Here is a 22,478-nt window from a genome sequence, read left to right on the forward strand (position 1 = left end):
GATAATTATGTAAATCCTTAATGATTTAAATTAAAGGATAATTCGTAAATCATTAATAGTTTAAAATTAACTAATTATTAAAAGTTTAATTCTAAAATTAATTTTAAACCCTACTATTTTGAAAAGTTTTAAAATACACCTTATACTATATATTATTAAGAGTTTAATTTATATTGTATGTGTAAGCCAAGTCAGTCTAATCGCTAGTACGCCTCATTCACGAAGCCATACTATAAGGGGAGAGGGGGGGGGGTGGGAATAAGGAAAGAACCTATAAAATGACCGTTGAATGAGTGTCCACTCTCACCCAGTGCTCGTTGTTTGGTGGAGGGTTGTTAACCGAACCAATTTGATAGGACATAACTTCTTAAAAGTATAATTCTATTAAAGTACTAGAACCTTTTACATAAATCCTAACTTTATTTACTTTAATAAAAATGTGAAGTGTATGCTTTTCCATGAAACCACACATCTTTTCTTTATGAGTCGTTAGTGGAGTGTGTGTGGTTAACCGACACACTAATTTGGGACTATAAAGATGAAATGATGAAATAAATCATGTTTATATTTGTTGATGGAGCATGTGTGGTTAATCGGCACATCAATGAGAGATTATAAATCGATCAAGGGTGTTTAGGCGGGTTTGCATGGTTATTCACATCTTAATTGTGATTCCCGGTATCCTAGTCACAATTGGTAAGAGCATAATCGAGATTAAACATGCCATTGATAAGATTCAATGAATCTCAAACGATCTAGGAGTTTCATGTGATTGAAATTGGTGAAATGGTCTACCTACCTAAAATAGATTCGAATTTGATTACAATATCCCGCTTTAAAGTTCAAATCGAGAATATGGATCCTAGCCTTAATCTAAATTTAGTTTAATAATTAAGGATGGAAATCAACTAACTTGAATTCTCTCTTCTCCCACTATTAGATGTCAAATCAAGACAATGATGATCTTCCTCGTTCTTTGGGAAATGTTTTTCCTCAATCTTTTGAAGATGGTCTTGCACATATAGAACAAGATGAAAATGTGTTCTCTTCTTCGAGTAATGGTGGAATTGGACATCATGATTCTTTAACTCTTCCACCTCCTCCTCCTGTGACTATCCGAATGTCATGAGTTGAAAGATATGAAACAACTCAAGACCTTTTGGCATGTAAACATGAAGTCATACATTGACAAATTGGATAGGATGGGTGTCATATTTCCAAGGGAGCAAGTTATTCGTTTAGTTATTCTTTCTCTTCCAAAGTCATATGATCAATTAATTAAGAACTTTAAATATGAGGAACCTCGACGTGACCCTAATAGATTTAACCCAAATGCTGGTGGTTGCTCAGGAAAAAATGCTTAAGAACACATCTAAAGTTGAGATTCTTATAGGTTTTGATTCCAAGAACACATCTAAAGTTGAGATGCTTATAGGTTTTGATTCCAAGGTTTCCGTGAACAATGGCAATGGTGATATTGGTGGTGCAGAAAAGATTTCTCTTAACAATGGAAAGGGTTATCCAAGATCAAATTGTCTGATCGTATGGTAACGATAAATGTTTGTTCTGTGATCGTTCTATGTGTTAAACCCAAAGAGTCCATTTGTTTCTACTGCTAATTAAAGGGACGTTGGTTGCGATGCCACCCAAAGTACTTGAAGGATCTAAGAGATGGTAAAGTTAATTCGTATGACTCTACTTCAATACATCCATTATTTAACCCCATAAGTTCCTATTCTTAGACTCTTAATACATAATGTGATGATCACATTTTGATGGTGTTGCAAGATCTAAAACAAATAAGGAAGCTTAAGTGAAGTGAGTTGAATCTGATAATGGGAAATTGACTTTGGTCACATGGTTCGATGTTCAGAACTTGGATCTACTAATAAGGAGTTAGGATAATTTAATAGATTGCTATTACCTTTCAGAAATGTCTAGAAACATAGTTTTCCATTTCATGCATTGTAAAGACAAGTTCCAAATTTTCATTTTCTTTGAAATAAAAGCGAAGTTTTGGTATATGTAGTTGCCTTATCTTATTTCCTTGCAATGACATTTATGAAAGTATTGGTTATGTTTCTAATAATGCATATATTTGTTGTGCATTTGATTCTTATGATATCACATGTGGTAATGTCATAATTGATCAAGTGAAAAGAAATCACATCACCAATTGGAAACATACTTGGTTTCGTACAATTTGAATTGTATTATATTTGAGAATCTTGTTCATTGGAAAATCATGACTTAATTCATTGTTGACGTGTTTATGTGAGGCAAGTGAAAGAGTAATGGATCTAGTACATATTGATATTGAATCTTCAGATCCACCACAAAGGACAATAACTCTATTCATCATGATTTACTGATGTTTCAGTAAATATGGTTGTGTTTATAAGATTAAACAAAATTATAATATTTTTGAAAAGTTCATGAGTATCAAAATGAATGTAAAAGTTTATTAGGTAGAAAGATAAAAGATTCTCCAATCTGATAAGTAAGGAGAGTGCTTTAGTATCATGTTTTATGATCATCTTAGTAATTGTGGAATTGTATCACAATTAATACTCAAAGAACATCTTAGTGCAATTGTATGACTAAGTAGAGGAATGGAAAATTGTTGGAAATGATTCGATCATAAGTTGAGTCATACTTTGTGCCTAATCAAGTTTTAGAGCCATGCTCTCCTAACTATGAATCATATCTTGAAACTCATCTAAAAACTAATAAGGATAACAACACCTCGTAATATGTGGACTAATAATGTTTTCTTACTGTAGCACATTTAGAATTAGAGTTGTGATATTTTCATTGATTGAGAAACAAAAGAAAAACTGAGTCCTATTATATGAAGTGTTTTCTTGTTGGAAATCGCAAGAAATTTTGAATATTGGTTTTAGCTCGTCAAAGAATGCTGTGGGAGCTGTATTGATCTTGAGAGTTTCAAAGTCAACCAACAATGATTGTTTTAATTATCAGTACACGCAATCTGAGGTTGATAACCTATTGTGTTTATTGACACATTCTAATTTCTATGCACTTCCAGTTGAGTTAGCAATGCCTATGAGTTCTATGCTTTTCATTTAACTGTAAAAGGCTATGCATGTTGGTCTGTGAAACTATACTGATCAACAGGTGGGCCTTTGAGCTGCCATAAGGCAAGAAATATAGATTAAGAAAAGTTCAGTTCATGAAGGAGAACTAAATGTGATTTTGGTTTGTCCTAAACCTTGTCTTATGACTTCAGGTTGAAAAAAAATGAAAGTTCTACATGGTGGGCCTTTGAGCTGCCATAAGGCAAGGAATTGTTTAAACTTTTAGAAGATATGTTTATCATTTCTTAAAAGTTTGAGCACATACACTAGTCGGATAAAGTGCATAATCTTAAGAAGTCCATTTAAAGGCTTGATGAAGCATCACAAAATAGGAATATGCACTTCCATGAGAAAGTCAAAAGGTATTGATTTCTAGAAGTCCAGTTGATTTCTAAGTACATGTCAAATCTAGTGGGAGCAAATTGTTATGTTAGTATTGCATGTTGACAATATTATTCATAGGGAACAATGTCTCTTTACAAGTTGCAAGAGTTGGTAATTGTTTCCCTATAGTGGACTTAAGGAGAGGGCACTCATACTTCGGTAGAAATCTAAAGGTTTAGATTGTATAGATTAATAGAACTTAGTCAAAGGCATATATGAATAACATGTTGAAATGTTTCAACATTGGAGATTATATATATATATATATATATATATATATATATATATATAATATTATAGCAAGGAATTAAACAAATATTGGAACTTTGTAATAATGAGTTATGTCCCATATGCTTCAGATATAGGATCCACTACATATGCTATAATATTAGATTATTCTATTTATCAGATGCTTTTAGCATTGTGTGAAAAGGATTATAATTTCATGTGACTAGAGTAATTAAGCAATTTGTCAAGAACATTATGAGGTTTTGCTGAAAATTGGTTGTTTGTTGACAGTTAGAAGTATGACATGATTTGGGAAGTACCATAGTGACACGTTCTAGATTAAGATGATTCTTGTTCAGAATGTTGGTCATATGGTAATTTGGAAATATTTCCATAATGGGAATGTTTGCAAAATCTACATATGAGTTGGAAACTTTAATGCAAGAGAAGTGTTCAAGGAATGTACCTTGAGTTTAAGACTTCATAACCATGGAATTGTTTCTAGTAAAAAGTTCCGGTGGAACATTCTATCATATCGAAGGATCCGTATCTATGACTTTAGAACCCTGACATCATAGAAAGACAATGCATGTGTAGTATGTTATATGTATACCAGGCGGGGTCCAATGCTAGGCAAGGCCTGATGGGTGAATTGCATGATATTTATCTTACTGATTCATGCATGTGTTTATGTGTCTTTATGAATGCCGGGCGGGGACCATCTCATGTTCTAGAAGATCTATTCTGAGTCAGGCTCAATGCCAGGCAGGGCCCGATGCTAGATGGGGCCCGATGGTTGTTGGGCATGGCCCATTGTATGTTGATATGTATGGTATGAGGTATCTTGGGGAACTTACTCAGCTTCATGCTTACGAATTTTAGTTTATGTTTCAAGTACTTCTGGATCGAAGGGGAAGGGTCAGGATGATCGCATCGCAGACACCTTGTTGTTCCACATTTTGTTGACTTGATGTATTTGGATGATTATTGGCATACTTTGTTATGGATGATGGTTTTGATGGGTTTTAGTATACCACAACATCCTATGGTGCACATATAACCCTAAATGCTTTGGATCTATGTTTTCTCTAATTATACATGCAATATTGTTTCCAAAGCATTAAGCCTACAACTAGCATGAATTTGACATAAACAACATAAAATACTAGTTAGGAGTTTATCTCTTTATGTAGCTTATAGAATTTGTTGTATTTGGCCTTTAAGAACTTAGCAACCCAAGTGTGATGCCTCAAATGGTTCACAACACACCTAGGACAAAGGATTACTTTTAAGAGAATGTATTGCACACAAATTGGCTGATATGAACTCACAGAACCTTAGGGTGCCGATATGGTGATTTAGGGGCTCCATTTGTAGTGTGGCAAAACTAAGGTTACAACCATGCAAACCCTAATGCTCCATGACCTTTCATATTACTTAGGCTCCATGAGTTAAACCTCCATGGACTATCCATGGACTACCATATTGGTTTAGCCCATCCTAAATAACAATTGGCCCACACCATAAGAATCATTGATTTACCAAATGAATCCCCATATATTTAGTTAGTCTCTTTTGATCACATAATTAATTCCAAATTAATTCTTGATCAATACTAATTAAATAATATGATTTCATTTTAATATATTAGAACTTATAATATATTAATAAATCATAAGTAACCTCTTACTCAAGTATCCATGTTATCAAATTGTCCTGGTGACATGCAACCCGAAATGGACCATGCTACTCTTGGGTCAAGTACATATCAATTATAGTTATGGGCTTAGACACCTAATCCAATAGGTTTTATTATTATAAAAATGAAATTTTTGGTCTTAAATTTTGGGAAAATACAAGTTGGTATTAGAGCCTTGGTTTGAGGGACTCAGGCATACTCGCGGATGTGTCTGAACTCAAATTGAGGACTTGGTAGAGTTTTCATAAAAAGAATGTTTTATAAAAATAATTTTCTTACTAAAGAAAGGGATGTGGTACATGAAATCGACTGAGCTCAAGTAAGTTTCCCTGAAATATCCATAAATGCTTTATGTTATACATTGAATTGTGAATCTGCGAATCGCATGCTAGATTAGGGTTAAGGATCTGGTCGGGATTGCATGATAGTATGCTAGGAGACATGTCTTTTTTTTTTTCTTGCTATATGAGTTTGTAGACTTGCATGCTAGTACATATCAGTCAGAGATAGGATGGTCTGATTAGGTTATGCTTGTTTCTGATTACTTAATGCTCGAATGCTACTTGCTTTGTGCTTTTAGAAGTTCCCATTAAATTCAGCTAACTAGTAAGCGAATATGCTAAGTTACATATTACTGAGACTAGATAATTTTAAAAGGTTAGGTTTTAACTCTATTGCTCAACTCTTGTCAGATTCCAACCATTGTAGTATGAGACCTTTCATTCGAAGAATTTTCTGGTGTCGGTGATATGTAAGTGTATTCGTGAACTAGTTAGAGGGTGTTAGGGGGAGTCCCTTCTGTAGCTGATGGCGAAGAGTAGTGTGAGGGTTGCCCTAGGAAAACCAAGGAGGAGATTTTGTGCTGGGGGCATTATCTTGTTAAGGGGTGTATATATAGATAGCAGAGGATCCGTACTCGAGTCAAGGAAAGTCACGATGATACCATGAAACTTGTAGAGTACGAGATTCCTCGATGTTTATATATATATATATATATATATATATATATGTGTGTGTGTGTGTGTGTGTGTGTGTTCTGTTGGTTTGAATGGTATATTTTCAGTATGGTGGTCACTCGATAAGGATTTGGTACTGGTTCTGGTGCTGGTGAGGGTTTAAGTTTGGGCTCTAGAGCCAGACATTTGGATGATTAGATGTGGGAGTTCATTTCATCAGAGATCACCTATAATATTCTTGAGCAAACTTTTTGTGATCTTCGGCACAGTCAAGGAGGGTATCATGGAGATTTGGATGAGCGCTTGGGCGCTTTTCGTTCTGAGATGGTGGCGATGATGGGAGCTCGAACTTTGATTTTTCGTAAGTTCTAGGTAACTGGAGCCCCATAGTTCATTGGGAAGAAGGACCCGATTGCGAGCATGTGTTATTTGGCAGATGTTAAGAACGCCTTCCGATCTAGCCTTTTTCATGAGGAGGGAAAGGTCCGGTTTCCATCCTATGTTCTGAAGGACAGAGCTCGAGACTGATGGGATGAGGTTGGGCACGCCTTCGGATGGGATGCGATTAAGTCGATGACCTGGGATGAATTTGTGATGAAATTTCGGGCTAAGTTCACACCTATGATTGAGTTCGAATAGTTGGCGAGGGAGTTTCAGGACCTTCGCCAGACTACTCAGATAGTATCGGAGATCACAACTATGTTCCGTGAGAGGGGGTTACTAGTTCCACAATTTGTGGCCGACGAGGATATGAAGAAGGATAAATACCATGAGATACTGAGAGGCGATATCCAACAATTTGTGAGCCGATCCAGTTGCAGGACACTGGAGGATATGATAGTGAGAGCCACAGAGAGGGATATAGACTTGGAGACGGAGAGGAAGAGGAAGTCGAATCAGGTTCAGGGTTTAGAGGGTTCGGGAAAGAGGCCCATGGTTTTTGATTCTAGGTCTAGGGGCCAACAGGGCCAGAGCCGTTGCAGTAAGTGTGACAAGATGCTTGATGGGGCGTGCACGATGGGTGGTTCTGGCTGCTTTTAGTACGGAAATACATGTAATTTCAGCAGGGATTGCATTGCGATCACCACCACCCATGTATATGATATGATCTGCTTTCATTACAATCAGAGGGGCCAAGGCCTATTGCTCGAGTTTAGTAGCGGCCGAACCAGTTGTAGCACCTTTTCCAAAGACTTTATAGGATTACTGATAGCCACCAGGGCAAGGCGGATGCCCCTGTTATGAGGAGCACGGATTTGCATTTGACAGCCTAGGAGGCACGTGCAACACTTGATGTGGTGAAGGGTATGTATCTTCTCTTTATCTCTTTATTATGTTGATTTTCTACTTATATCTGGGTGTTTTGTTTTAGGATTGTTCCTCTTGAACGATATCTCTGCTCTTGAATTATTTTATTCGGGGGCTACTCGATCCATTGTATCTCATGCCCTTAGCAAGAGGTTTACTGATGCTCCATGGGAGCTAGATTTTCCATTAGATGTTGATATTGTTGATGACCATTCTGTCCAGGTATCGAGGGTTCATCGAGGATGTGTACTGGAGATGTTTAGTGAGTAGTACCCGACTTATTTGGTTCATATTCCTTTGTGTGGGAACAAGGTTATTGTGCGGATGGCTTGGTTAAGCCCCAACGGGGAAGTAATTGATTATGAGCGTCAGATGGTACATGTTTGGACCCCAATTTTGGGAGAGTTATGTTGGGTTTTGTATACTACAACATCTTATGGTGCACATACAACCCTAAAGGATTTAGATCTAAGTTTTCTCTAGTTATACATGCAATATAATATCCAAAGCATGAAGCCTACAACTAGCATACAATTTGATACTTGCATCACTAAATTAGATTAGATGATTACCTCTTTGTTGTAGCTTGATGTATTTGGCCTTTAAGAACTTAGCACCCCAAGTGTGATGCCTCAAACGGTTCACAACACACCATGAACAAAGGAGAACTTAAGAGGGAGGTTAGTAAGCACAAAAATCGGCTACAGGAACTCCAAGAACACTAGTGTCCCATTTTAGGCTATGGGATAACATATATATATATATATATATATATATATATATATATATATATATATTGTGTACGATTCCAAGAGTCATGGGTAAACCCTAATCCATACACTTAGTTATGATCCATATCTCATGTGGGCTAACTCTTCATGGATACTTACATAAACTTACCCCATCATGGATCAATAGCCCAAACAATATATATATATATATATATATATATATATATATATATATATATATATATATATATATATAACACCTTATTCATTGTATAATGTTTCAATTTATCAACTTTATACTTGAATTAAAACAAAAGTTATCCCATGCTCCAAGCATGCACACTATGTTTACCTATGGTCCTTTCTTTGTGAAATAGATCAATCGAAAACATTTCAATGATGCTCATTTCACAATTTCCAAATCCTTATCATAAGTGTAAGAATACAAAATTCTTGCCACTATTAGAATGTGTTAGTTCTAACCTTTATGCAGTGATCATTTTGTAATGTCAATGAACCAAAGTCACAGAGACTTGGACAACAAAATTACAAAAATTCCCATTAGATATTGATAACAAAACAGTTCCATGGAAGCGAAGTCTCAAATTCAAAGTACATTCCTTTGAACATCCTTCTTGCACAAAAGTTTCTAACCTACACATAGATTCTTAATATCCAACTCCCATTGTGGAAACATTTCCATATTTTCCATATGAAAATTCATTCTTAATAGGATCATGTCTATTCATAATGATGTCTATACAGTCCATTCAATACTATACTTCCAACTTCAAGCGACCAATCATTGGCGAACCTTAGATTGTCCTTGACAGTTGTTTAACCGCTTTAGTCATATCCGGTTCCAATCCTTTTTCCCTCTTAATACCATAGGCATTTGGAAAATTAGGACACGTGAATATTATATCATATTCAATCGATCCTATACCTGAAGCATATGGGATACGATTCATAATGTCTTACATAAAGACACGATACTTGACCAGTCTTTTGCTATAATATTTCCATATATAGAATTTCCTTATGTTGAACCATTGCAACATAACATTCATATATGTTCTTGACTAAATTTGATTAAAATCTCAATCTAATCTTTTAGAATTGAAATGAAGTATGAATTCCTCTCCCTTAATTATAGAAAAACAACTTTTCAAATTCTGGAACTTTGAAAATTGAAACTTTTGTTTTCTATAATTAAGATTGCTAACTTGCAACACTTACCATAATGATTATGCTCCCACTAGCATAAAAATTATTTCTTTAATAGCATAACACTTATGTTCCCACTAGCTCTGACATGTACCTAGAAATAAGTTGGACTTCTAGAAATCAATACTTGTTGAATTTCTTACCAAAGTTCAGATTTTTTATACGAGATGCTTCGATAAGACTTTATCTAGGCTTCTCAAACTCATACACCTTTCCTTAGATAACTCACATGTGTGTCTAAACAATTTTAGAACTTACAGCAATAAGTCTCAAATGTTTAGACCTTTTTCCATTTCTCACAATTCGAACTATGAAGAGGGATGTCGTAATCATAATCGAATTTGAGAATGCAAATATCACAATTTCTATCTCCTTAAAATCTACTTAGTGAAAGTGTTTCCTCAAAATCATTTTCATGAATTGGAGAGAAACCTTATGACACTTAGATTTTATGGTGTATGTGTTCCTATCCATGTGAATTTGTCAAAACCATGACCACAAGACAAGGTTATTGACAAATCCAAACTCATACAGACTGAATTTGTTCAATCTTAATTTCTTGCCACCCGGCAGCACGAGGGCCTACCATTGCTTCCCGGTTGTTATGCAACCAATTGAGAACTCTCAAAACTCACATGTATAGTCAACTTTAACTGGAATGGGCACAAAAACAATAATATCTCAACACGACAGGTTACTAACCTCAAGTCGTGTTCTAGCGATTAACAATAGGTTTACTTTTGATTAGTTCTTGAAGCTTTTCAAGATCTTTAAGACTCCCACTAATCTCTTGACATATAAGATTCTCTTTGTCAAGAAACATTACTTGACAACAAATATTCAAGAGTTAGTACGGTTTCTTATAAAAAACATACTTCACACAATTGGTCTTAGTTGGTCTTTGTCTTATCCAAGACATCACAGCTTACCTATTTTAAATGTGTTATAAACCTACTTAAGATTATGTCACTCAAGGCACAATCTTGGAGTATGACTCTAAGACTTGCTTTTGGAACGAAGTATGACTCATCTTCTTGATTTAACCATTTCAACAATTCACGACTCCTCTTCTTAGCCATAGAAATGCAACAAAGATGTCCTTAGAGGATCAATTGTGATATGGTTTCATAATCGTTAAGATAATCATAAAACACGATACTCAAGTACTCTCCCTTCCTTTTTCAGATTGGAGAAACTTTTATCTTTCTGCCTAATTGATTCTTCTTATTCGTTCTGCTATACATTGAAACCTTTTCAATGATTCATAATTACACTTAATCTTGTAAGCATAACCATATCTACTAAACTTTAGTAAATCATAACGAATAGTCTTATCGTTCATTGTGGTGGACTTGACCAGCTCACAACAAAGTGTACTAGATCCCCTAGTCCTTCACTTGAATCACATATACATGTGAACAAGAAGTTTGTCTTAATTTCCCAAAGACGAAAGTTCTCATTCATCATAGAATACATGTTTCATGATTCCAAGTTTGTGTCCAATTAAAACTTGAGTGATGAGAATCTTTCCTTATTTGGCAAACTTTGACATTACCACAAATAAAAGAATTAATTCCATTTGCTAGAAACATACAAACATCAATTTTCACAACTTCCATTATATGGACATTTAAAAATAAGATAAAAACAAAATTTTATTTATTTATAAAATGCAGAATAACTTTTCCTTACAATGAAAGTACAAATGAAAACTATGTTATTACATATTTCTAAGCAATCCATCATAACTCCTAAGCAGCAGCTCAAAAATCTGATCCGCGACCAGACTCAACTTGCTTCTTCCTTTAAGCTTCCTTCAATTCTACAAAACATCAAAATGCAATTACATTACATCATGTATTAAGAATCTCCAAATAGGAACTTAATAGAGTTAGATAGTGGACTTACCTGAAGCAGAGTCAAATACTTTGACTTTATCCTCTCTTAGATCTTTCAAGTAGTCAGGGCAGCTTCGCTTCCAATGTCCCTTCAAATGGCAGTATAAACAAGTGAACTCTTTAGCATTTGCACATGGAACTATTTGAGAACTGGATTTTCTCTTATGGTCAAAATCTTTTGACCATAGCCAATTCCCTTTCCATAGGAGAATGGATCATTTCTGGACTATCTATGTCATTGCCTATGTCCATGGCAGCTTGGGAAGTAGATCTTCTAATCAAATTTGGTTGAACAGTGCGCCAAATCATTGCTAATTCGACAAAAATCAACAAATAGGTAAGATCGATAAGGGTCACGTCGTGATCTGTCTTATAGTAGTCTTTAATAAACTAACTATATGACTCGAGAAGTGACTGAAGAACCCAGTCAATAGCCAACGTCCTTGGGAAAACGACACCTAACATTCCCAACCTATTAATATGCAACTTCATCTCTAAGACGTGAGCACATACAAACTTTCCATCTTCATGTTTGCTTGCCAATAGTGATTGAGTGACCTTGAACTTTTCAAGTAGACGAACATGTGGGTCTAGGAGAATAATTGGAGGAAGTGGAGGAAGAGAAGTATGATATTGTGGAATATCATCTTCAACTGGAAACCTTTTTCCAAGAGACTAGGGAAGACCATAGTTATCAGTAATAGACATCTACAAGGGAGAAATTCAAGTTAGTTGATCTATGTCCTTAATATAACACCCAAATTGTAACAACCTGTTATTTCAGGTCAATGTAATGACTAAAAGTGGAGTCTTGAAACCTCTTTGTAAAGTAATAAGAATATTATGAAAAATGAAATGTTCAAAAAAAAAAGCTCTGTTTGGGTACACTATGTGGTAGATATCGTGATAAGGTTTCCAAAAATAGAAAGAACGCTAAAATCCGAGTTATAACGAAGGAGTTATGACAAATCAAAGATTCGTAACGCTATCGGTAAAGCGCTGTTAAGCATAAAACGAGAAATTTCAATAAGATACTTTTCAACCTTAGGTGTCTAAATGAAAGTCATAGATATCCCAAAACCGTGAACATACACAAAAAGAACGCCCCAATCTGACTTCGTATGAGGAAGTTATGATTTTTCGAAGTTTCTGACCTACGAGTAGACAGCTAAAAACTCGAAATAGAGATCGAGCGGTCTTTAGCCGACACAACCTAAACAAAAGTTGAAGACCCCGATAATAGGAGTACCACAGTAAAAAGTCTGAAGGAAATGGACATCAGATGAAGGAGTTATGAAATTTAAACGGACTTTTCCAGGTCCGGCCTGTTAAAGATAATATAATAAAAATAAAGTCAAAATTAGCCAACGGAGTCTAAATGGGAGTTATAGAGCCTTTTCAAACCTACGCGTGCATATAAAGAACATCGAAATCGGAGCTCGTACGCGGAAGTTATGCATTTTACAATTTCGAGACCCGAAATCCGAGGCTGTTAGGTTGGCCACGACGTGGCACAGTTGGCCGCAACGTGGCAACATGACTGATGGCGTCTTGTCAATGGAAGAGGATAGGATTGCTCATCACGACGTGGCACCCAAAATATGACCCTATAAATAGAACTCAAGGGTTTCGGGTTTCATTGCTAAGTTCTCTTCTTTCTTGCGCCGAAGCTTTGTGTTTTTCCACTCGAAGCCATCCCGACACCTCGGTTTTCACACTAAAGTCCCGGAGGAAGTTCTACACTCCCGAGAGTCCCGAGAATCCCGAGATTTTCCCGCACTTTTAGCTTTTCTTGTCGAAGTTTTGCTCGATTCTTGTCTCGACTACTTCAAAGCAACCACTTCAATCAAGTGAGTTCATACCCCTTTTATACACCTTCAAATACTTTATAATGTACTTTTTATACATTTCGGGGGAGAATACAAGTAAACACCCGGTTAATCCCGAGTGAAAACGTGAAAACTCTTGTTATATCTTGCATGCACTAGGTTTATACAAAATGCATAGTATTCAGAGTAGCCATCCTTGTTAAACCATTTTATGCATTCAAAGAAATTAAGATTTATGCTTAGTTAAACATTGTTAAAGAGAATAAACATTGTATACAAAACTATCACCTTAATACAGACTTAGTTGAGAATCCGTGAGACATTTACATCTTTAACGCTACCTTTTTGCGAAAAGGTACAACTTAAAGTCCTGTCTATTATAACCAGAGTCTCCCGTTTGGAGAGCGTGTCAAATGTGTATAGATCTATACGGGAAGTCATGATCCCGCACCCTGACTGTTAGCTACAGTCTTTTGGGTGACAGTTTGTCATAAACGTGTCGACGCTGAAGACCGTCGCCGTAGGCATATTATGTTTAGTATGGTTATAAAACTCACCGGATAGACAATTATTATGGTATTATGATTTTATGATTGAGTAGTTATTAAAACTAGTCTTCATCTAACAAGTGCGATCTTCTGATAGCTTTATTATATAAAACTATGCCTCAACCTTTTAAGCATGTCAGTTGCTTGCGATTTTCGGTCTTGGACATTAGAGACTTCCTGCTACTTTAGGAAAATAAGGGATTTTCCTATATCTAAAACAATCAACTAATAGGAAAATAAGGGATTTTCCTGGTGCAACTACTTACAATTCACAACATGAACATCCGTATGCATTTGATACCTTTATAAGAAAATAAAGGATTTTCTTGGAAAATGTACGAACTTTCGAATGGCTTACATTTTTCTAAAAACCACTTATGAACTCACCAACTTAAATGTTGACACATTTTCTTTGAAATAACTTGTATTCTTAGGGAACCGCTAAGCAGGTTTGGAAACCAACTTTTGGGGATTAACGCTCCGATGTTAATTACTTCTTTTGAAAGATGTTTATGTAATTATCTTTTTAACATGTAACAAATACATTTATGTAAACATTTTGAAACCTTTATATGTATGGTGGTGTGTAATTTTCTTACTATGAACTGTTATGATACTGAACATGATGTCCTCCGCCCCCGAATGTTTTCGCCGTTCTGGTTTGGGGGTGTGACAGTTTGGTATCAGAGCATTGTTTATAGTGAATTAAGTATATCAAAACCATTTTTGGTATACAACTATAAAAAAAACTGGGCAAAAACACTCTGAGTAAGTGTCATACTTTTAAAAATTAAATTTATTTAATTTTTGTAAAGTAGGCATGCATTCATTTCATATTAATAGCAGTGTCATAAATAGATCAATATAGAAGTATTATAAATAAATTGTGCAGTGCAGGTGTGCCTTGGGATATGTAATCGGAACTGGGATGAATATAGCCTGATCAACTATATTTGTCTGCGAGCCGACTAACGTATGCCAGGGAGTGTCTTCAGTGGACAACAAGTTTAAAACTTACCAAGAGCATATCATTAAGAATACTATGGAAGTATTTGGATATCTTCAACCGTCAAACTTAAGGGTAAAACTTTACATGCTTTAGCTTATAGTCAATTCTTAACCCTATTCTCGTATAGACTCAATGGTTGGATTTCATCACCCCGGCGATCCCTACTACCCCAAACAAGGTAACGAGGGATGGATTGTAGACGACCCCAAGGAGGAACCCATGGAAGACGAGGAAGAGGAAGATTCAGATAGCTCAGCCTCAGAGCCCGAGGTAATCAATCCGCCAGCCGTCCGACATCCATCTGTTTGACCTACTTTCAGGATGGGATTTCAAGGACCAACTCCCGTCTGGGGAAGCTACATCCATCATTGGAGCTAGCAGCAAGGACTGCGCCCTCCTTACGGTATGTGTCGGGACTTCTACGATGTCAGCGGAGGAGTTCAGCTGATCGAGCACTCCCAGTTATGGTAGGCAAACTTGCCAATCATGCTTATCAATCCGGAGTCCAGGAAACCCGAATTCACGAGGTTGACATGAGGATGGAGGATAATGCAGCTGATATCCGACGCCTTGACATGCTACAAGGGAATGCTCAACTCCACACCAACTCTCTCCAAGAGCAAATGACTGCAGCTCTCTCCGAAATGAGAGATTTGAGGGAGCAACAAGCTGCCTTTTACAGGCGTCTCATGGGAGCTAAGCAATCGGATGCGGAATCGAGCTCCAAGTGCAACCCGCGCCGTGAGTAGTGCTCGCCTAACTCCCAAATTTTTATATAGAATAGGACCATCAGCTAAAAGTCTTACTTTCTTTAACTTCCTGTAATCGGAGACCTTTAGAAAGGTCAATTTTGTTCTAACTTCAGATGTAACACAACCATATGTTTAATATATATAAGGCATATCTCTTTCGTGTGTTAATTCTGTGTGTTTCTTTCAAGTTCATGAGTTTATCTATTGCTATCCAAACTCTATTTGTGAATCAAACTCAAAGCCCAGTGTGGTCCAAACCAAAATTTTAAAACTATTAAAGATAGCTAACTCATTCAACCCTCGACCACCAAAACTAATGATCATTCATTTTTAATTCTTGGCAGCGCGATGCCTCCTCGTCCAAACCTAAGACCCAGGTCGGGCACGATACCAACACCACCTCCACCACCAACTTATGATCTGGCCATGGTCCAGGCTGCTATCACAGCAGCAATAACTGCCGCTCTCTCTCAAATAAACTCCAATGGAAATGGAGGGACGGGAAGCAGCACGAATCATCGCATCCATGGCACTGGTCATGGTCATGGTCAGGTAAGGGAATATACTTACAAGGAGTTCTCCAACGCAAAGCCAAAAACTTTTAATGGCACAAGGGGAGTTATTGCACTAATGCAATTGTTCGAAAAGACCGAAATGGTCTTTGAGATCTGCTCTTGCCAAGAAGCGAGCAAAGTCAAGTTCGCCGCTTGCACCCTCACTGATCGTGCCCTCACCTGGTGGAAAAGCCATGTGAAGTCCGTGACTCTCACCATCGCCAACACCTTAAGTTGGGAGGACTTAAAGGTCCTACTACTGGAAGAATACTGCCTAAGGGGCGAGGTACAAAAGCTAGAGCAAGAGCTCTTGAATCTGAAGATGACTGGGTCTGACCTAGTAGCATACACGGCCAAGTTCAGCGACCTTGCCGCCTTGTGCCTTGCCATGGTCAACCCAGAGCCAAAAAAGGTTGAAAGGTACATTTGGGGGTTGTCACCCCAGATTCAAGGTCATGTCTTGGCCTCCAACCCTGTCACTTTCAACAACGCTAAGCGCTTGGCTCAATGACTCATTGACCATGGGGTCAAACAGGGTACTGTTGCAACTACTGCCGATCCATCAAAGGAGGTACAAGGCCAGGGAAGGCCTTGGAACAAGAGAAGGGGGAAAACCCTACAGGGGAACCCCAAGAAACAACAAGTGGTAGCGACTCTCGCTCTTACTCTTCCTACCACCACTGCACCCACAAGTTCTTACAGTGGTAGATTTCCGAAGTGCAACCAATGCAGCTTCCACCACCATGGTCTTTGCAGTGACTTCAAATGCACAAGGTGCAATAATAAGGGGCATATGACCCGCTTCTATAAGGAGCCATCCCAACAAGCCGCCCCCCACTGCTAATGCCAGAGTAAGCCATGCCTGCTTTGAGTGCGGAGCCATGAGACACTACTGCAGGGACTCCCCGAAGGCAAACAACAGGGATACCGGCGGAAGGGGCCACGTGTTTGCAATGGGATAGGATGAAGCCGTTGCTGACCCCACTGTTGTTATGGGTATGTTTTTTCCCGATAACTCGTATGCATGAATTTTTTTGATAGTGGAGCAAAGAGGAGTTTTGTGAGTCAAACTTTAAAGGCCTGTTGAAACAAACACCCCAATCATTAAGTGAACCGTTTATAGTAGAAATGGCCAACGGTAAAAAAGAAGGCACTAGGGAGATATATTTAAACTATACCCTAACTCTAAACGATAATCCATTTCCAATCAGCCTCATGCCAGTCTCGATTAAGAGTTTTGATGTCATCATTGGCATGGACCGCCTGAGTTCTCATCATGCTGACATTTTATGGTACGATAAGGCTATTCACCTTAATCTGCCAACCGGCGAAACCCTCATAATCTATGGCGACAAACCCAATACCACTCTACGTATTATCTCGTGTATCCAAGCTCAGAAGTGCCTACGCAAGGAATGTCACACGTTTTTGGCACATGTCGTGGATGTGAAACGCGAAGTCCGGGACATCAAGAGCGTGCCATACGTATGCGAATTTCCCGATGTTTTTCCCGAAGATCTTCTAGGAATACCGCCAGCAAGACAAGTCGGATTCAGAATCGATCTGATTCCCGGAGCTACCCTAGTAGCGAAAGCGCCCTATAGATTAGCCCCAGCAGAGATGCAAGAGCTATCCAGCCAACTGAATGAGCTACTCAGCAAAGGATTCATCAGGACGAGCTTCTCGTCTTGGGGAGCACCAGTGTTGTTTGTGAAAAAGAAGGATGGATCATTTAGGATGTGCATTGACTACCGAGCTCAACAAAGTTACCATCAAGAACCGATATCCTCTACCATGAATCGACGACTTATTCGACCATTTCCAAGGAGCCAACTACTTCTCCAAGAACGATCTGAGATCAGAATATCACCAGTTATGAGTCCTGGAGAGTGATATTCCCAAGACGGCCTTCCGAACAAGATACGTGCATTACGAGTTTGTAGCGATGCCGTTCGGACTAACCAATGCCCCTGCTGTATTCATGGACTTAATGAATCGAGTGTGTCGTCCATTCTTGGATAAATTTGTGATAGTATTCATAGATGACATACTCATTTATTCAAAGAGTAAAGAAGAGCATGGCGAACATTTGAGACAAGTCTTAGAGACATTACGAGCTGAGAGACTTTATGCGAAGTTCTCAAAATGCGAGTTTTGGATTAGGAAGGTGGACTTCCTAGGTCACGTGATCAGGGAAGAAGGAATTCACGTGGACCTATCTATGATCAAGGCTATCGAAAATTGGTCTGCACCAACTTATGACAACCCAAGTTGTCCCGTTACATTTCCCCGTTACTGTTAACGAAATATTCCACTGTATAAAAGTTCCGTTAGTTAGAGGGTGTCAATTTAATAAGCATTTCCATTTGATTACCTTTAACATGCCGTTAAGTCGTGATAAAAGGAAATAAAAACACAGGACACACATTTCCATTTATTTGGGGAAAATGTCAATTTTTATTATTACGACCACTAAATCGGGTGCGACCAAAAGCCTCGTTTAACGGCAGTATCGGGTAAAATTCCACTGAGCCCCGACTGTGAAACCCATATAAGGGTGAGTGGAGTCCATTGGAGACTTTTTACACTCTCTCTCTAAACTCTCTCTCTAGACCCGTTTTCGCCCCGAATCCGCAACCAAACGCTTCCAAATTGTAAGTCCGCTTACCCTAGCCTATTCTAAACGTATTGATTTATGTTTATAGCCCAAAAATCATCCAAGAAGGCATGGTATAAGGAGTTTACGGCCCAGGAACATTCTAGGGTCGTAAACCCCTAAAATGGTGCCAAACATGCCTTTAATCTTGTTCATAAGCTTAGAAACTATTAAGGGAATTAGGCTAGGGGTGTTTTAACATAAAAACTCATGGATTTAGAGGACAAAGGAGAGTTTACGGCCCAAGCACAAGCTTAGGCCATAAACACCTCAAAATCTTGTATAAAGGTCCCAAATGCACTCCAAACTCATCCTAGGGCTTATTACATAATTTTGGGACTTATTCTCTTGGGTTTCAACCATTGAAACACTCCAAAATGATTAAATGAAAGGAGTTTACGGCCCAGACAAGGGTCAAGGCCGTAAACACCCTTAAACATGCCCAAAATAATTGTTTTGTCCCCCAAATGGCCTTATACACTTACCATAAAATGCTAGGAGGGGATTTAAGGACTTAAACTCAAGGAAATGAGGGATTTCTTGGAGTTTACGGCCCAAGCAATTCTCTAGGCCGTAAACTCCCCAAAACCCCCTCAAATGTTGGTTTTAATCACCCAAAATAGCATCAAACATCATAGAAAAATCCTAGAAAGGCAATAGGGGCTTTAAACTTCCCAAAACTCTAAGGATTAGATTTTATGACCTTAAACTCCTTTGGGAGGGGTCCTTTGGCCGTAAACTCATGGAACATACCCTTAGAGGCCTCAAACCCACTCATGCCTTTTAGGAAAAGTGCTTGGAATAATTCTATGAACAAGCTAGAAGCATCAAACTCCCAAGAATTTGACCTTGGGAGTTTACGGCCGTAAACTCCCTTAGGTTGGGCCGTAAAATCCTTGTTTGGTCCATATTAATGCTTTAAATCCATTCACACACTTGATATTTGAGTTTAGCAAAGTTCCACAACTGATAGGAGACCCTTAGCACCCTTAAACGCTACCCGGGACCCCAAACACTCAACCGAAAGTGTTTTACGCTCCTTTGAGTGTGTATAATTGTTTAATTAGTATATTATATGATAATTGTATCGGAACATATGTTATCATATGTTAAAATAGGTCATTGTGTGTGTTCCAGTCCTTGCGTGACACCGAACGCCCAAACGACACTTTCGTCGGACCTACTTACACCAGGTGAGTTCATACCCCTGAATGAACCTTTTAAATGCTTTTAAATGTTTTTATAGGTGGGGGGGGGGATTACAAGTTAAGCATGCCAGTTATCATAACCAATCACATGTGATTGATAACCCGCATGCACAAGATTTTACTACTGTACACTGTTTTACCGAGTAGGACACTGAAAATGGCGTTCAAAAAGGGATTTTAAATTGTTCAAGTTCTTACTTTTATAGCTTATCAAAGATTCATTTTCAAACTGATTTATAAAAGATTCCCAAAGATTTCTAAAGGTTTTCACACCTATTGTATCAAAGAATACAAATGCGATTTTCCTGAGTAATAAAGTTCTCAAAGGTTTTCATGAATACTTTTAATCGTTAGTTACTGCTGCTTCGCCTATATTTATTTTATACTCCTACTCTGTAATGCTTTTGCTTATACCTGAAGTCACTTATACCTGTTGACGCTTATACTTATTCACCCTCTTACTTAGTGATATGAGTCTACTTCACTTATACTTGATACACTCTTACTTCACTTGTTGTCATCTCCACTTCGCGATGCGCTTATACTTGAGATCGACTTTACTTCACTTATACTTGATACACTCTTACTTCACTTGTGGTCATCTCCACTTCGCGATGCGCTTATACATATTCGACACTTATACTTCACTTGCGACCGCTCTTACTTCACTTGTTAGACACTCCTACTTCACGAGAATCACTTTTACTTGATACCCACTCAAGCATAGTTAGATGTATGTCTGTGCTTGTGTAGACGCATATAAATAATGGTTGAAGGACTTAGGAAGGTTTGTCCGCCCTATTTCCTTTTCTTCGTTGAGATGTGGTCTGGTGGGATCGGATATCCATCCGAAGGTCGTTTGATTCATTAGTTATATACTATGTATACAAGCTTAGACATACGGGTTACTTTAATCAATTCAGTTAAGAGTCTCTACCTCTAGTTCAGCACTTTCATTAGAAACCCACTATTTGGGATGCATCTTCAGGACACGGCCTTCTCCGTCGTCTAGTTGGTAACCAGAGTCTCCTGTAGGGAGAGCGGACATTGTGTGTATCGGCCTATACGAGATTGACACCCCCGCACCCTGACTGCTAGCTACAGTCCATGACTCACCAAGCAAAGGGGTGACAAATGTCACATTATATAGACGCTTGTAGGGTGTCTGGTACTCTAGTGTCGGTTAGTATGGTTACGAGTATCCCAGGTTACCTTATAATTCATGGCCTTAAGGTAACGGTATTTCTCCGGTAATTTACACTGTATGCTGGTAACTCATTTTCAGAGTCACACTGTTTGACCCTACAAGACGTATCTTTCATTTGATACTGTCTGGGGTCTGTCTCCTCTGTTCTGACCCTACAAGACGTATCCTTCATCTGATGCTGTCTGGGGTCTGTATCTACTGTATTCGCAGAATTCACTGTATTCACTGTGTTCACTGTTATAGACCTTGCCAGGCGTATCTTTCATTTGATATTGTCTGTGGTCTGTATTCACTGCATTGGACCTTACTAGTTGTACCTTGCATTTGGTACCTTCTGGGGTCTGTGTCTCCACTTGTTAGACTGTACCAGGCGTATCATTTGATTGATAACTTCCTGGAGTCTATGGTTTCTTGCCTTAGTCAGCAGTCCTCACTGCTGAGGCATATGATATTCCCTGATGTCGTTTGCTTTCCTCAATATTCAAATTCAGTATTTTGATAACGATAGCAACTTAGGGAAAACTACTTTTTACCACTCATCACTGACCAGTCTTGGTAAAAGGCTGCTTTATTTAAAGAAAATATAGGATTTTCTGGAAAAGACTCTAATACACTGAAACCTCTTAAACTATTACTTTATTAAGTTATTTGAATGAAATGTCACTAAATGCTTATGAACTCACCAACATTTGTAAAAATGCTGATACTCGCTTTTCAAATAACTTGTAATCTCAGTTCAACAATTAGACAGGTACATCCCCTGGAGCTGCTGATGAAGATAGCTTAAGTACCTTGCTGCACTTTATATATTTTGCTTGTATTACTTTGATACCATGTATTGAAACCATGTAAAACTATTACTATTAATGCAATGTTTTGTTGTACTTTGATTACTATATGCATGTGTTGTGATACTTGACATGAAGTCATCCACCCCAGAACGTTTCCGCCGTTCCGGTTTTGGGGTGCGACAGATTGGTATCAGAGCGTTGTTTATAGCGAGCTAAGTATATCAATTCATAAAAGATATGCAGCCTATAAATACAATGGGATAAAACACTCTGACCAAGAATTATAGTTTAAAATATAACCATATTTCACCAAAGTATAATAACATCCAGAATCTAAGCACTCGAAAATGGCGTTCAAAAAGGGATTTTAAATTGTTCAAGTTCTTACTTTTATA

The sequence above is a fragment of the Lactuca serriola genome, chromosome 7 (assembly GCF_051521515.1).
Source record: "Lactuca serriola cultivar US96UC23 chromosome 7, Lser_US96UC23_V15, whole genome shotgun sequence".
In the NCBI taxonomy this organism is placed as follows: Eukaryota; Viridiplantae; Streptophyta; class Magnoliopsida; order Asterales; family Asteraceae; genus Lactuca; species Lactuca serriola.